General features: G+C 44.3%; 2 long non-coding RNA genes and 9 other non-coding genes across 11 annotated transcripts; 3 read left to right on the top strand and 8 right to left on the bottom strand.

Annotated features, from left to right (window-relative positions):
• Positions 1–945: 945 nt before the first annotated feature.
• Trnay-gua (transfer RNA tyrosine (anticodon GUA)) lies at positions 946–1,030 on the bottom strand. The gene is given in 2 exon segments: positions 946–981; positions 994–1,030. It is a non-coding gene; the product is annotated as a tRNA-Tyr (tRNA).
• Positions 1,031–2,099: 1,069 nt separating this feature from the next.
• On the top strand, positions 2,100–2,222 carry LOC131912126 (small nucleolar RNA SNORD22). The gene has a single exon (XR_009379535.1). It is a non-coding gene; the product is annotated as a small nucleolar RNA SNORD22 (small nucleolar RNA).
• An 853-nt stretch (positions 2,223–3,075) lies between these two features.
• Trnay-gua (transfer RNA tyrosine (anticodon GUA)) lies at positions 3,076–3,172 on the bottom strand. The gene is made up of 2 exons: positions 3,136–3,172; positions 3,076–3,111 (listed from the first exon to the last, which is right to left on the bottom strand). It is a non-coding gene; the product is annotated as a tRNA-Tyr (tRNA).
• A 2,668-nt stretch (positions 3,173–5,840) lies between these two features.
• On the top strand, positions 5,841–5,913 carry Trnaa-agc (transfer RNA alanine (anticodon AGC)). The gene has a single exon. It is a non-coding gene; the product is annotated as a tRNA-Ala (tRNA).
• Positions 5,914–7,619: 1,706 nt separating this feature from the next.
• Positions 7,620–7,707, bottom strand: Trnay-gua (transfer RNA tyrosine (anticodon GUA)). Its single transcript is given in 2 exon segments — positions 7,620–7,655; positions 7,671–7,707. It is a non-coding gene; the product is annotated as a tRNA-Tyr (tRNA).
• A 200-nt stretch (positions 7,708–7,907) lies between these two features.
• On the bottom strand, positions 7,908–10,233 carry LOC131911346 (uncharacterized). The gene is made up of 2 exons (XR_009379340.1): positions 9,538–10,233; positions 7,908–8,503 (listed from the first exon to the last, which is right to left on the bottom strand). It is a non-coding gene; the product is annotated as an uncharacterized LOC131911346 (long non-coding RNA).
• Trnak-cuu (transfer RNA lysine (anticodon CUU)) lies at positions 10,181–10,253 on the top strand. Its single transcript has one exon. It is a non-coding gene; the product is annotated as a tRNA-Lys (tRNA).
• Positions 10,254–10,490: 237 nt separating this feature from the next.
• On the bottom strand, positions 10,491–15,204 carry LOC131911342 (uncharacterized). Its single transcript, XR_009379335.1, has 3 exons — positions 15,132–15,204; positions 11,085–11,234; positions 10,491–10,915 (listed from the first exon to the last, which is right to left on the bottom strand). It is a non-coding gene; the product is annotated as an uncharacterized LOC131911342 (long non-coding RNA).
• On the bottom strand, positions 10,641–10,712 carry Trnap-agg (transfer RNA proline (anticodon AGG)). The gene has a single exon. It is a non-coding gene; the product is annotated as a tRNA-Pro (tRNA).
• Positions 12,009–12,082, bottom strand: Trnai-aau (transfer RNA isoleucine (anticodon AAU)). The gene has a single exon. It is a non-coding gene; the product is annotated as a tRNA-Ile (tRNA).
• Trnaa-cgc (transfer RNA alanine (anticodon CGC)) lies at positions 12,579–12,650 on the bottom strand. Its single transcript has one exon. It is a non-coding gene; the product is annotated as a tRNA-Ala (tRNA).
• Positions 15,205–15,788: the final 584 nt, after the last annotated feature.

Here is a 15,788-nt window from a genome sequence, read left to right as displayed (position 1 = left end):
TCAAGAAAACTCTGGGGAACTGTGGGGTTGGTGGGTAAATGCCCCACAGTAAGGAAGTGTTTTTAAGGTACTAGGATATTCTAAAAGTAATTTAGCTAGTGATCACACAACAGGTGTTTAAGAACATGTTTGAGATGTGTGCTTTTAATGTATAAGTGTTTCACATAGATTTCCAAAAAATGTTCCTAGGGATGTTCATGCACTGAATCCTTACAGACAGGACCATCCATCCCCTTTGGTTCACTTTCCCTGCCGTGCTCCCCGGTCTCTTTAGCTCCTCCTTTCTATTAAAAGAGAGAAATGACAATGATACCATAGACAGACAACACCATCCTGAAGCCCAACGATTGCCCATTTCACCAGAGAAACGCGTAATTCTTTCTCCTTTTTGAACAAGGAAAACTAGGTGCATGAAAGGCCTTTAACGTGGCCTGGAAAGGGAGTGGAACATGCTATTTTGCACAATTGTAGTGGAGAAAAAAAAATATTACACATACACTCCACCTCAAATAGGAATTTTAACCATTCCATTTTCAAGTATGCTGTCATGCTTGACTAACAAGCACCTAAGATGTCATTCAGCTTCCTGATCCTAAGTCAGGAAAATGAGTACCGGTGGGAAAAACAAGGAGCCATCCAGGGGTATTTTTATTGAATATATGAATTATGAAAGGCTTGGATATTATAAATTATGACACGTTTGAAAATCTTTCTGGTATGTTTATCTATAAAAGATAACATCTTGTGGCCAGGCAGTGGCACACGCCTTTATAATCCCAGCACTCGGGAGACAGAGGCAGGCGGATCTTTGAGTTTGAGGCCAGCCTGGGCTACAGAGTGATCATTATGAATTTAAGCTATACATGAACCTGACTCTCCTCCATACTTCAATAGTGGTGTTTTTATACTATCTTTGATAATTGAATCTAAATGTCATCAAAACAATCCTTCGAGCCGGATTCGAACCAGCGACCTAAGGATATCAACAATCATCTACAGTCCTCCGCTCTACCAACTGAGCTATCGAAGGAAGCTGTCAAGGACCTTTTGATTTATGGAATAGCTGGCTGTTTTGTTCTATTTTCTTACTCGTTTTAAGAGCAAACTATCAGGAAAGTCTTTTAAGATAGTAGAATATTGCTTTCATTGGACTTGTCCTACTGTGCTGTCCTGTCTCCTTAGGACCCCCTCCCTCTGTTAAAAGTGAGAGAAAATAACAATATCATAGACAATACCATCCTGAAGCGGAGCTATCGGCCCGTTCAGAGAAATGCGTGACTCTCTTTTCTAAAGAATAAGGAAAGTAAGGGGGAATGCAAATGCATGAGACACAGAACTTGAGAGCCTTCTGATATGTGTTTGAGTTTGGTTTCTGCCACTGTTAAAATACTATGACCAAGAGCAGCTTGCGGAGGAAAGGGTTTATTTAACTTACTCATCTTGATCACAGTCTGTTATAAGGGAAACCTGGGCAGAAACTCAAGCAGGCAGGTCCTTGGAAGCAAGAAGTGAAGCAGATAACATGGAAGAATGCTGCTTACTGGCCTACACACCATGGCTTACTCAGCCTGCTTTCTTATACAGTCCAGGACCACGTGCCCAGCAGTGGCACCACCCACAGCCGGCTGAGCCATGCACATCAATCATTAATCATGAAAATGCCCCCAGAGGCTGGCCTACGGGCCAATCTGATAGAAGTACCTCTTCCAGATGACCCTGGCTTGTGTGAAATGGACAGAAACAAACCAGCACTGCATGTGTTTAGGAATGGAGTGATCCATGTTACAGTGAATAGTTACGCTGGAACAAATAAACAAAACATAACATGTACCTCAAACTTGATAATTTAATCATCCGTATTTAGGTATGCTGTTATACTTGGCTGGCAACCACCCATGGTGCCACTCAGCTTCCTAAGACAGAAAAGTGAGTACCATGGGAAAACACAGGAAGCCATCCAGGGAAGCTTTTATTTATTTGTTGGAATTTATAAATTTTAAAGTTTATTGATCATGAAAGTAAGGAGAGCATATAACATTTATGGAAATATTTCTAGTATTTTAACTATAAAAGACCATCACATTAAAATGAAAGTTCTTTCCCAGTGAAGAATTCTTGCATGTCAATTCCCGTTCTAGCCCCAGGGCTTTGTGAAGACGTACCTACTGGGGCTGGCGGAAAAAGAGAAGAGCGTTTGTTCCAGAAGGAATTTCCTGGGGGATTATCCCAGTTTCTGGAGAAACCGTCAAGCCTTTTCTCATCAGGTTCCTCCGCTCATCCACTGAAGTTGCCACATCTACACAGAGTAGGTGGCTTCTGGAGCTCTGGTGCACGTACAGCAACATAGAGAGTTTTCGGCTAGGACGGAGACTGCAGAGGAGAGGAGATGGGGAGCTGAGGGAAGGTTGTAAGGGGCTGGGGCAGCCTAGGTGCACCAGACAGCCTCTGAGAAAGAAAAACCAAAACTCATACACCAACAACAAACACAAAAACTGCAGATATTTACGAGCTCTGCCTAGATTCTCCTGCTTCAGCCTCTCCAGATGAGGGGATTCCAGGCGTGGGTCTCTACACCCGTCACCGGTCATTTTAAGAGACTCTTCAATCGTCTTCGCCCGTAGAGGGAAGGAGGAGGGAGGGGAACATCGACCCGGTCCCTCTTTTATACCTTCGGACCACCTTTTCTCAATCCTACCGTCCCGGGGAGAGGCTCGCACATTTTAGGTGGGCGGAGTGTGTTGGGAACACACTGTGAAAGGGACTGACCTGATGGCTTTATCTGGGGAATGGTTTTGCTTTTGGGGTATGCTTAGCATGGCCTCATGAAATTCTTTCTCTGTCAAGACCAGCTGATCCCGACCACAGCGGACCCCACAGGCTGTCGCATATGTCCTAATTCCTGGCAAAAAGTCAGGGCGTGAGAGCAGGGAACCCTTGACATCCTACACATCCAGTGGATCTAAAGAGAGAGTAGAGTAAGGCGGAGACACTAGGTGTGTTGTCTAAACGACGACAGAATTACGTGTTAGGGGAGACTGTGATTAAATTATATCTGTATTCCCATCAAAACACTCGTCCTTCGAGCCGGATTCAAACCAGCGACCTAAGGATATCCTGAGAGGATAGGATACTCCACTACAGTCCTCCGCTCTACCAACTGAGCTATCGAAGGAGACATCAAGCTTATACTTAATATTATATGATCTCTATTTTGCTATGTTGAAAGTATAACTTTTTAATGTAATCTCTTCGGACATTATTTTATATAATGATGCTGATAATTTCATGGGTATATATACATATATATAAAAAACTTAGGAAGATTTCCTGTCCTCGATCCTCTTCTAGATATTCTGCAGCCTGTCCTGTCTGATTTGTCCTGTCCTGTCCTTTCTCTTAGATTTTTCTAGATTTGCTAGATAAATGATCTGGTTGCATTAAGTTTGAGACAGCCAAGGGAAGATATTTGTGGGGTGTGGACAGCAATGACTTTTGGTCCTTTTGGTGCCCTGGCATTTCTTCATGAAAGTCGGGAAGTGGCACCATTTAACAACTTTCAAAACTTCAGTGTGAATTGTAAAATAGTCCTCATCTTCCAGTACCCCTGGAAACAGAGTTTGGAACGTTAACACCCAATCCATTGTTGCTGGAAACCCAAACTTTGTTTCTGCTGAAGACCTCCTACCTTGAGTATGGTCACGGCAGCAAATGGATCTGTGCCTTGGGGATGGGCTAACCTTCTGATCCTGTTCCACACCTACACTTCTTGTCGTCATTTAAAGGATAAATATTGGCCAGACTGGGCAGTCTCTGTCAGCAAGGAGAAAGAATCCGGACAGTGGTGAGTACCAGGTCAAGTCTATGACAGGAATAATAATAGTTCAGCAAGATAGGACTACAGTTTTAGCATCTGAGATTTAAAATCTCTTCTGTGGAAGGAGCTTCTTTCCACAGAAAGCCATTCTCTTTTTGTTAACCCTGCCTGTAATGAATAAGCAAAAGAGAAAAGCAAATATTAAGGGTGGTCTAAAGGTCCTGGAAAGGCCTGTGTGGTGGTCTAAAGACCCCGGAAAAGCTTGTGTGGTGCTCTAAAGACCCCGAAAAGGCCTGTGTGTGTCTAAAGACCCCGGAAAGGCCTGTGTGTGTCTAAAGACCCCGGAAAGGCCTGTGTGGTGCTCTAAAGACCCCGGAAAGGACTGTGTGTGTCTAAAGACCCGGGAAAGGCCTGTGTGTGTCTAAAGACCCGGGAAAGGCCTGTGTGTGTCTAAAGACCCCGGAAAGGCCTGTGTGTGTCTAAAGACCCCGGAAAGGCCTGTGTGGCGCCTTGCACAGCTCAGAGACATAGGATCAGGTTTTAGGATGTGTGTTTCTTTTTCTTTTCTTTCCTTTTCCTATTTGTTTATTCCTTTATTTATTCAAATTTAAAGGGTCTTGTTTTCTAGTTCTGACTGGCCTGGTATTCATGAAGTAGCCCAGGCAGGCCTCCCACTCAGCTCTAGAATGTCTCACCTTCTCCCTTTCAATTTTTATTTATCTTGCTCGGATTTTATTGAGTTTTTAAAAATAAACATTAAGCTCACAAGAGGAAGTCTCTTTTGATGAACTTTCAGGAAAAGAGGCAGTTGTCCTTGTACTTATTGCGTAGGGGCCTCCTCTGCTATTCTCATATGCGACAGGCCTCTGGCAATGTCTAGCCCACCCCTCTGCTCACCACCAGAGTCCTGTCTAGGACTTGGAGCTACACCTGATGCTCGGCACTCCGTAAGTCCAGCAGGAAAGAGCAATGACTTCTTTTCTCTTTTTGCAAAGACTTCTCTAGTCTGAATCCATGCACGTATCCACTTCTAGCCGAAGGTGGTGGAATATTCCTGAAAGAAGACAGGAAGACCATGATTTAGGGATCACCTTCGTCAACACAGTGAATTTAAGACCACTGAGGACGACATGGCTCCGCCTCAACGTTACCAGCTTCTCAATATTTACTTTGGAAATCTAATTTTGAAACTCCTCGAAATCGTGCCAAAGGGAAGAGAAATTAACCAAGACAGACGCCTCCACTCTTGGCCATGTGACCTCCGGCAGTGATTTAAAACAAACAAACAAACAAACAAACAAACAAACAAACAAACAAATCAGACAAAGGGCTGACCTTAAGGGGCTAGCATTCGTAGAGCCGTGGTGACCAGAGAGTGGATTTCCGGACCCAGCTGCGTCAGGGTGGAAGTTAGAGGGTGTGAGGACTGATGGGGACCGAGGAGCGAGCCAAAGCCCAGCCTCGCCGCCTGGGGAACTAGTGTTTCCTCGGCCGAAAGCCTAATCCGCACCTGGCGTCTGGTCCCTGTACACAGGGTGCCAGCTTTGCCTTCCCGCCAATCCCAGCTCCCGTGTTCCAGGGATCTCCGCGTCCTGCCCCCGTCCGCACCCCTATGCCCTCCGCAGAGCAGACTGTACTGTCCGTCATCCGTACTGTCGGAAGTCACCCCGGGCCGTTCCGCGACTACCAAGCCACAACCCCACACTTTTGGGCTTCGTTTTGCTATATGTAACCCAAACTGGCTTCAAAGAGGAGGCAATTATCCTGCCTCAGGACTCCTTTCTTCTCCTCCCTGGCCGTTCTGGAGTTACGGAACATCACACCCAGCTCAGGAAAGACTTTCTTAAATACGATATTTCACCTCCTTCATTTCAGTCTCGCCATCTTGTCCAGATTTCGTTGGGCTTTTAAAAGCAAACATTAAACCCACAAAAAAAAAGTCTCTGGTAGACTGAAAATGCTCTCTTGTGGTGAATTATATCCAGATACCAAAAGGGAGCAAGGCAGCGAGTGTGCACCGCCAGGTGGGGAATTAGCTCAAATGGTAGAGCGCTCGCTTAGCATGCGAGAGGTAGCGGGATCGATGCCCGCATTCTCCAATCTTTTCATCCTTCGGGTTTCTTCTTTTCCCATCATACCTTGCAAGAACAAGAGCAGCTCACTAGAGGCACCAACTCTGTCACTCAAAAGGCCGGTCATAACTTGGCAGCAACCCGGAAGGACCTAGTTGTTGCCACACGCTTCTGTAGGAAATGGCCGAGTTCTTTGAGATTTCCATTACGGCTTGGAGAGCTGGAGTTTTGTTACTTTTGAGGGAATTTGCAAACCTACACTTTCAATAGTTATGTGATAATATAATCTTTTTATTCATCTATTTCCCGTTTTCCTATCAAGTCCTTACAGCTGCAAGTAAACGCATTCCCCTCTGTTTATAAGATGAGAACGTGTGTGTAGATCGTGCACAGGTGTGTTGGAATCTAGGTCGTTTGCTTATTTGCTTCAGTTCACGCTGGAGCGATTGCCCGTTCTAGAATATCTAGAATAGCGTCCAAGATATGGACTACATGGACTCTGTCTGGGTTGGAACGTACTGTGCCTTGCAGAGAAGCCTAGTCCAGGACTATCTAAGACATGTTGTAACCGAGGCCCAAACATTATCTTTGAAAAGAAAATTGGACTATTTTTCTTTTGCCTCCAACACCCTTTGAAAACACAAGATCTTCCGGAGCTACCAGCTCAGACAGGTCTGCAACTGCCCCAGCCTCGTGGTTTTTCGAGCTGTTACTTTAAGATCGTTATGGTTTACAACAAAAATTGAAAATAATCTGCTAAGAGAATATGGGATGGAAGGCACAAGAAATTGTACAACTTCGGTATATCGATCTAAAATCTTTGTCAATTGCTTTGTCTTCTTGATATTAATCTATTTGACACTCTCCCACAGTGTATCTGAGATCACATTTTTGTATCTCAGATCACATTTTTGAGAACGGAAGTAACGTAGTTTAATGGGGTTAGCTTAGCAAATATTTTCTGCCGATACTGAGATTTCCTTTTGCATTTCTCCCCTAAAAATGCCATTTCTTTTCTAGCAGTGCTTTTTGTTTTGTTTGTTTTTAAGACAAAGGCTCACTTTATTGACAGGGCTGGCCTGAGACTCCTGGGTGATAAACCCGCCGCAACACCGGCCCAGCAGTATTTTTAAAGCCCTTGCCCTCATTAAAATCGTCTGCATACCTTTTGAAATCAGCACCGCCTAGGTTGTGAAATATCTCCAGGTGATTCTGATATGCGCTAAGTTTCCCCAGCCGCTTGAAACAAACAAACAAACAAAACAACAAACCACGGTAACATAACAAGCCAAGACCACTGAATAGACAGAATTTTCCCTGGGGTCAGAGGCGTTGTGACTCTCCGGGCTCAGGAGCTTGAGCCTGAGGTCCAGCTGCTGAGAATTCTCCTCTGACCACTGGGGGGCGCGCGTGCCCCACCGATTACCCGAGGGCCTCGTAGTCACTCCCAGCCGCGCGGAGGGCTGAGTGCGTACTCCGGCTCCAGACCCCGGGCACAGGGGACATTCCTGGTCCCTTTCTTCAAGGGACAAGGATCTCCAGGGGTGGGATTATGTGATCTATGAAGTCGGAGACTGCTTGCGAGCATTAAAAATTACTACAGAGAACAGTTTTTCAAACTTGTATTCATTTCACTGCACATCGAGAATGGAGTTAGGCTGATTCAAACATTGAAGACGCCACTCAGTTTGTCTTGCGGGTGAGCTACAAAAATAAGCGCTAAAATTACGGACTCCTTCGAGCCGGATTCGAACCAGCGACCTAAGGATGCCCAGAAGAGCCAACTACAGTCCTCCGCTCTACCAACTGAGCTATCGAAGGACCCACGTGCATTCTCTTCCCACTGGGGATGCCATCTCTGCGTGAGGTTAGACTCCGGCCTCTTACTTTTTTATTTGTATTCGTTCTTTATTTTTTTTTCTAAGATTCAGCGCCTCTTCAGAACCAAATTTCTGCCACTTGATGCCTTTGCCCCAGAAGAAAACGTAAGTTTGAAAACCAAGGAAACAGAAACAAAACTATTATAAGGACTTTGAGAGGACAAACCTTTATTGTGGTGAATTTAAACAGCCAGTTTTTAACCCATTTTGCCAGCAAGATTTGAAACGATTAACTTCCAGCTGCAGCAAAAGTCTCTGACTGGTCCGGGTACAATTGTGTACGCCTACAATCCCAGCACCAGGAAGTCAGGGGCAGGGAGATCTCAGTGAAGTCCAGGCCCAACCTGGTCCACGAAATGAGTGCAGTGAGAGCCAGTGTAAACAAGTAAACGAAGATACCGTAGGATAAGACAAAAGGAAGGGTTTCCTGTTCCCTTCACCTAAGGCCCAGTCTGCCCTGCAAACTGCAGAGTCCCTGAACCTCTGTATCCTTTTTGTCTCTCTAAAGTACACACACTTGCCTGCATGAAGAGATCAAACACTGTCCCTGAGTAGGCTCAGTTGCTCAGAGTGAGTGTCTCAGCCTGTGCCCTTCACCCAGAGCCTTGCTAAGCTCAGAAGTATTCCTACGCCGCCGTTGTGGTCCCGCAGATGGTCCGGCAGACGACTGCCTTCTGGGTTTTGTTTCTTGTCCTGCCGCTCTCTCCCAAAGAGCATGTAAACTGCCTGCAGACGATCTGTCGCGAGGAAAGCTCACGTGAGATTCTTTGTCAATTCAATTACATTTACTGAAATATATATATATTCACCTCTCACACATCAGGCTAAGCGCCTGAACGACTAAACATCACAGGTTGTTTTGCTTGGTTGGTTGTCTTCCTGTTAGGAACTAAACTGTGTCTGCATGAAATGCATAGCATGAAGCCTTAACCCTCAGTGTAGCTGTATTTGAAGGAAGGAAGTAATTAAAATTAAGTCAGGCTAAGAAGACTTCAGGCCAGAGCTAATAGAATTGTGTCCTCAAAAGACCCTGCGAGAGAGCTTGTGCTGCACCCCCAAGCAGCCAGAGCTTTGGGCATGACTTCCTTGTCTCCCACCAGGAGAAAAAAAAAAAAATCAATCTTGTATTTAAACCATCTGTAACCACCTAATTATGTTCGTCAATCGATTTGAAAGACTCCATGGCTTCGAGCATTGTAAGTTAAACACACTGTTTACGTTTGATTCCGTTTCACTGTGTACATTCCAGCAACATCACCAAATCTAGGGACTCCATCCTGCTAGTTACTATACACGATTGTGTGTTGTGTCAGACCTAAGTTGCTGCCTTTCTGAATAGGTAGAGTGGGAATTTGTTGTTGTTGTTGTTCTATGGCATGCTTAGAATATGGAATGACATGATGTAACAAATGGAGACACATTCAGGTTCTTAGGTAAAGGAAAAAGGAAGGCTTGGGTGGGAGAGGCTGGGAGGGTGACTGGGCACTCAGACGTGGGTATTTTTGCAATGCAATCTCAATGACCTCTTGGCAGATTTAATGAGGTGCTGAGTGTTAATGGTATTTCGAAATGATGTAACTGTTACCCTCTAAGCCCCTTGCTTTAATTACATACCAGTCAACTTCGGGTATGAATTCGGTCCTTCCTCTATTGAAAACAATTGAAAAGTGCATCAAACCACATAGTTATATTTCTTACTATGAATTTATGAAGTTGACAGGCAATCCGGCCGACTCGGCCTTCCTGACAGACACACAATCAAATGTCTTACCTCTACTTTGCTGCGGTCCGCTGTGATTCAACACCTGTCAATATCAGCCTCCTCGCAGAGCGTGTCTGTATCACTGTGTCCCCTTCAGGTCTGTTCTTCACACAAAGAGCAAGGAAGCCGGGAGACTTGGCAGGTGGTGGGAACACCAGCAGAAAGCACCAGGGGATCGGAGAGGGTTGATGCCTGGGGCTTTGGAACTGAGCTCCTGTGGGAGGACGGTTCTCAGAACCAAGTTAGCCACAAGGTCTGGAGCTCTGGAAAAGCATTAGTGATCCAGGAAACATTTTGTGATTTATCAAGGAGAGAGAGAGATGGAAAGGAAAAGAAGAGAGAAGGGGAGGGGAGGGAGAGAGGGAGAAAAAGAAGAGAGATCAAGAAAGAAAGATCGAGAAATAGAAAGAAAGGGAGGAAAAATAGGAAAGAAAAGATGGACACCAGTGAACGAGAATGGGAAAAGAAGGAAAACGTCAAGTGGAATACAGAGTAATAATTTGCTGCAAAATTTTGTTGTTAGAGTTTCACCTTACCTAAAAAACTAATGTAAATGACGGAATAAAATCTAAAATCGGAATTTATGACTACTTTAAGAAAGGGGGAACAATACATTTTCTCCTATTAAAGTGTAGACACAGCTTGCACAGGTGCCCGGCTAGCTCAGTCGGTAGAGCATGAGACTCTTAATCTCAGGGTCGTGGGTTCGAGCCCCACGTTGGGCGCAAGCTTTTTGTTTGAGTAATTCCTTACTTCATTACTATGAAGCAAAAACTATTTTCAAAATCTGTAACTTTAAAAAAATTAATTCTAATTATGGCATCACCGCGGGCAGCTCTGGAACGTTGTACCATGCAGCTATACCGCTTTTGCAGAATTTAGAGCCCCTGACTTTGGATGGCGCGGGGCTTGCTGGCCTAGCGAGACTCTGAGACCCACTGGAGGAAAAAGTGAAAGTCAAATCTGAAAGCAACTGGTTTTAATTAGAAGAGATTTCAAGATATAACGCGGAAAACAGCGCATGGAAAGAACACTTGCAAAAGAGAGTGTGATCTTGACACCATTTAGGGTACGGCTAAATTTAAACTTCCAGTGACAGGAAGGCAAAAACTGGGCTCGTCCGGGATTTGAACCCGGGACCTCTCGCACCCTAAGCGAGAATCATACCCCTAGACCAACGAGCCGTGCGCGTCAGCCGTCTCTGCGTTTTCTTAATTATTTAACAAATTCTTTTTGATACTGCCTGGTAGGTGTTTAGTAAATATAATTTACATTGCCTTTAATTTTGGTGGTGCTTTGTTTGTTTTTCCCGATGAGCCAGGTTACTTGAGTCTTCTGGACGTTCCTTCAGTAATCTTTAAAGACTGTAAACACCTCTTGACCCATCCTTGTAAGAGAAACAACCATGGCGTTTATTAAGAACACAGAGAATCTAATTCCTTCTCAGATTTACTTAGTGGATGTCTGGAGGACTCATTTCTGAGCAAACCCGAAACTGAGCCACACGTGTCAGTGGGAGGCGGATAGCAACCCGCCTGCACCGTCCCCAAACCCACCTGGACCTCGCGACTTCATCTGGGAATTTTCCTTCGGACAATAATACGACAGGTGAAAAAATGCACTACCCGAGATATACAGCCAGGAGTTCACGAATAAACAGAAAAACCAGCCGTTCAGGGAATGTAGAGATTAATAGGATTGGGATCCTGAAAGAAGATAGAAGGAAAAAGGGTGTGATGAATGGAGAGGAAAACATCAAGAAATGGACTGAGAGGGGCGGGCGGCTAGCTTCACTACACCGAATCAATGCTCGGACAGACTAAAGCAGATTCTGGAAAGGGGCTTAGCCTTTCTTACCTGAGAAATCAAAGGTTAAATAAAAAAAGAAAGGAAGGAAAGGAGGGAGGAAGAGAGAGAGAGAGAGAGAGAGAGAGAGAGAGAGAGAGAGAAGAGTAGAGAAGAGAAGAGAAGAGAAGAGAAGAGAAGAGAAGAGAAGAGAAGAGAAGAGAAGAGAAGAAGAAGAGAAGGAAGGAAGGAAGGAAGGAAGGAAGGAAGAGAGAGAGAAAGAAGTTTCTCTAGAGGCATGGGATTCCTGCCCCAAACTCACGCCAGCAGAGACTCTGAGTTGTCAGCTCACGCTAACCTTGTATGCCAATACTGGATAGTCTATTTACAGACCGTTCCGAGGCAGCGTTTAAGCACTCGACAAGCGATGAGACCTTTTTCCTTCTAATGAATTCAGACTCAACTCGAAAGATGCCCTGGACTGTTCTGCCAGTCTAATGTGAAGCAACTGAGCCCCAAGGAAAAAGAATCTCTTACAATTTTGCGTAGTGAGATGGACTTGTTGGAAAACATTGCCTCGAGGTTGTGGCAACTGTCCTGTAACACTAATCCTTGCAAAATTTGTCTTTCCCTCTGGAAATTTCACGCAATTATCATAAGGTTGTCGGGAGACTGAGCCCGCAAAAAGGGAAGGCTGGCCCGTACGGGGATCGAACCCGCGACCTTGGCGTTATTAGCACCACGCTCTAACCAACTGAGCTAACCGGCCAGTGGCGAGAGCTGTGCTTCAAAATCACAATAACAAGTTTATGTTGCATTCTTTTTCTGGTTCTGTTGGAAAACACTCTGTATATTCAGATAATTGAATTTGCCCTCAAAGAGCTGGACTCTTCCCGTTTCCCCAATTCTATACTGAATTTTTTTGTGCTAGGAAATACAGGATTAACGACATCCTCTCCTCGTTTTTTGTTTTCAAGACAATATGACTTCTGCCCTAAAAGCCAGTCGTACACCACAAATAACCATTTCCAGAATGCTTCTCTTTTCTCATCATGCATGGGGTGTGTTTTTCTACGCTCTCGAATTCATTTATTTCAGATAAAATGATATTAAAATACTTTAAAGTAATTCTAGGCCCCTCGGTGCTAACATCCGGCTCTATTAGCTGTAGTTAAAAAAAAAAATACTGTAGAAAGTAGATATAGTTCAGGACATAATATACACTGATTTGACATTTTAAATGTGCCGTTTGCAAAAAGCAGAACTGGAGATGCCGGGGATCGAACCCGGGGCCTCATACATGCGAAGCATGCGCTCTACCACTGAGCTACATCCCCAGCAGCTGTTATAGGTGCTTTGAAATTCAGCCCAATTTTTGAAAGCGCCTTTTCCTTCCGAAACTGAGAGTTTTAGAATGTTTTTGTGTTTGTGTCTGGTTTTTGCTTTCTTTACAAAACAAAATCTTGAAATGGTCAGAGAGACAATAGTCACCGGCTTTTCAGGTACAGGATAAGAGAAAAAGGAGAAAACCCTTATTTCAAAGCATCTTTTCTTTCCATTTTTTCAAAAGCTGCTAAAGCCAAGCATCATTAAATAAACGGTTGCTTCCACACCTCCTCCACCTTTCGTTTCATATTCAAAGAGCTAGCCCAAAACAACTCAGTTGCTCCCTTACGAACTCCAGCAAAAGTGATTTTGCTTGGGCCTAAATGTAGAATGTTGATATTGTTCTAGGTAAAGCCTAGGAATAGAATGTGGGCGTTGTTAGGTTTCAACTAAACATAATTCGATATATATACACACTACACACAAAAAAACATATATATATATATATATGAGTGGTATATATGTGGTAAAGCATAATATAATGTTCATCATCCTCAACTCCCCGAAGCAAACAGTTCATATACTAGAGGCAACGGATTAAACTAACAGACATACTACCATTCTCTTAACCTCTAAACCTGTGTGTTCATTGGCTTGGTTGTTTTCAAACACAGAAAATCCCACTACTGCGAGCAATTCATTGTTAGGAGACAGTTCTCTGTGAGTTTCATATCTTCGTGTTTTGTTATTGACAATCTGACTTCTCTTTGTTCCAGATTCTTTTCAAGATGATTACAAAGCGAGCAGCCTTAGAAAATAATGCTGGCTATGTAAGAAATGGGATCCCCAACTTTGTAATCCCTTCCCTAGACACAGCTCACTGCATGTATAGGGTCTCATAGCCCTGTTAGTGCTGTCTTCTGTGAACTGGAGCTGGGGAACTGAAGGACAAATACTGATACTCCGGCCATCCCTGTTAACAGGGCCCTGAGGGTGGAGCTTGGGTCCTCAGGATCGGCTCCTCACATCTACGCAGTGAGTCATCTCTCTGGCCCTGGCTTGCATTTCTGAAAATATGGCATTTAAATAACTTAGAATTCTGTTGACGTGAGACACAATTGCTCCTGGCAGCACCAATTTGATCCCAAGAGAACATTGGGCTTCTAAGACATTTCCAGTTGGAAGTTTGTCTTCTTGGCACAAAATGGCCTACTGGGCAAAGAACTGCCCTTGCCTCGACGGCTGACAGTACAAATGCAATGCTGTCCTTTCTGGACAAGCGGGACACAAGGAAAGCGACCACTGTACTCTGCCAAGACAGGGTAAGATGGTCTTTCAGAATTCCTGCTTCTGAAAATGGTCTGTCAGATACTTTAGGCCTGTAGCCAATTTGAATGCACCAACAATGCTGAGAAACATTAGGTGACTGTCCAGGCTGCCAGCTGTCTCGGTCTACTCTCGCAAGATTCCCGAAAGTTGCTTGCATCCATCTTCCATTTCTCAGGTACAATTATATTCCTTCTCAGGTCTTTGATGGGAATGAAGACTAGCAGTTATAGTTACAACTTAGTATATATTTAATATCTTAGATACAATGTATTAAGTATTAGATTCAGGTTCTTTAGGATAGGACACCTTTTGGAATGATCTTTGCAACATGCATTTACCTATGCTCTAGACTTCTCTGGGTTTTAGTATGTGTTTCTTGCTTGATATTGTTCACATTGGTTGTAGTTCCATCTTATCTAGGTCATTATCCCTCATTACTCCTGGACAATATTTGATAACCATTCCTTTGTATATAGTCTTGTATTTGGTTAGAACCTTCTTATTTAGATAAAAGGGAGAGATGTAGTGGGTAGCCATTTCGGCTTTGATCTGGAAGTTCTAACCCCCATTGAGGCTTCGGTAACTGTCACGCCTGGCGGGGCTGAGAGAGGACCCTGAAGACCCCAGATCCGGATGGGCGGGCTGGCTTGGTTCCTGGACCCTGGATACTGGAGGTAGACCGAGCAGAGTTCTCCAGAGAACACAGCCGGATTGCACTACACCTTTCCCAGACCCTGTTACCTATCCCTTCACTTGTGAGTTATCCCACAAAATAAACCTCCCTTTTTAACTACGTGGAGTGGCCTTAATATTTTAACCAATAGGGTCCCATGTAGCCCCGGCTGGCCTCTAACTCACAATGTAATGGACACTGGACTGGATGAGGATCTTGCTAAATTATCTTCCTGAGTGCTGCTGTCCCAGGCCTGTGGCTCCTACCCTAGGCTCCTCGAGTCCATCAGTCTTCCCATCCCCCTCCTCCTCATGTATTCTGTACCTTGCTCACCATAACAGGACCATCTACTTAAATCCCCAAAGCTAGGCATCCGGGCGCCTATCCTCCCTTACACAGACAGTCCACAATTAGTGTACTTTATAGTGTTTAAGGGTGGGGGAGGGCAGCTGTGGAGATTTTTGTGAGAGTCTTTCTACACTCACGCTACCATTCGAAAGCTCTTGTCTTTTGTGGGTACTGTGGCAATCGTCTTATTTTAACATGGTTCTCCACAGGATGACTTACCAACTGAAGGCAGGAATCTTTGTTCTTTTGAGTGGTAGCATCATGATGTCATAGAAAACCCCATTATTGTTACTTGAGGTAGTCATGCCTGTGACGTTTTGTCCCTGTTCTATAGCAATTCTCTGCCAAACTTCAAGTATGAATGTAATGTCAGAGAACCTTTCTTGGAAACCAGTAATCTTAAAAAAAAAAAAAAAAAAAAAAAAAAAAAAAAAATCCCATTTCCCTCATTTCAGTTCAGCTTCTGAAATACATCACTGCTATCTCTCTCACCCCCACCCCTCAAAACAAACAAACAAACAAAAACCAAGTGCCTTTATGTACTAACAATGTAACTTCAAAAAGAAATAAAATTCCACAACTGGAGAAGAAAAAGATTGATTTTTAAAAATAGTAATTTCAACCGCAGGGTCCCTAACAGCGTGGGCCATTTTCCTTGGCATCGACGTCGTTCCCCTCCTGGGGCTGAACTTTGGAAGCGTCGTGAGTTTTCAAAGCAGGATTGTTCCAGCCATTGCCAGCATCTGCCTGCCCGTCTCCCTCTTCTCCTGTCTTTTCGGGGTCCTATTGTGGCCTGTGG

The sequence above is a fragment of the Peromyscus eremicus genome, chromosome 5 (assembly GCF_949786415.1).
Source record: "Peromyscus eremicus chromosome 5, PerEre_H2_v1, whole genome shotgun sequence".
NCBI classification, from domain to species: Eukaryota; Metazoa; Chordata; class Mammalia; order Rodentia; family Cricetidae; genus Peromyscus; species Peromyscus eremicus.
Note: the sequence above shows the minus strand (reverse complement) of the source record. Positions and strands in the feature narration are given on the sequence as shown.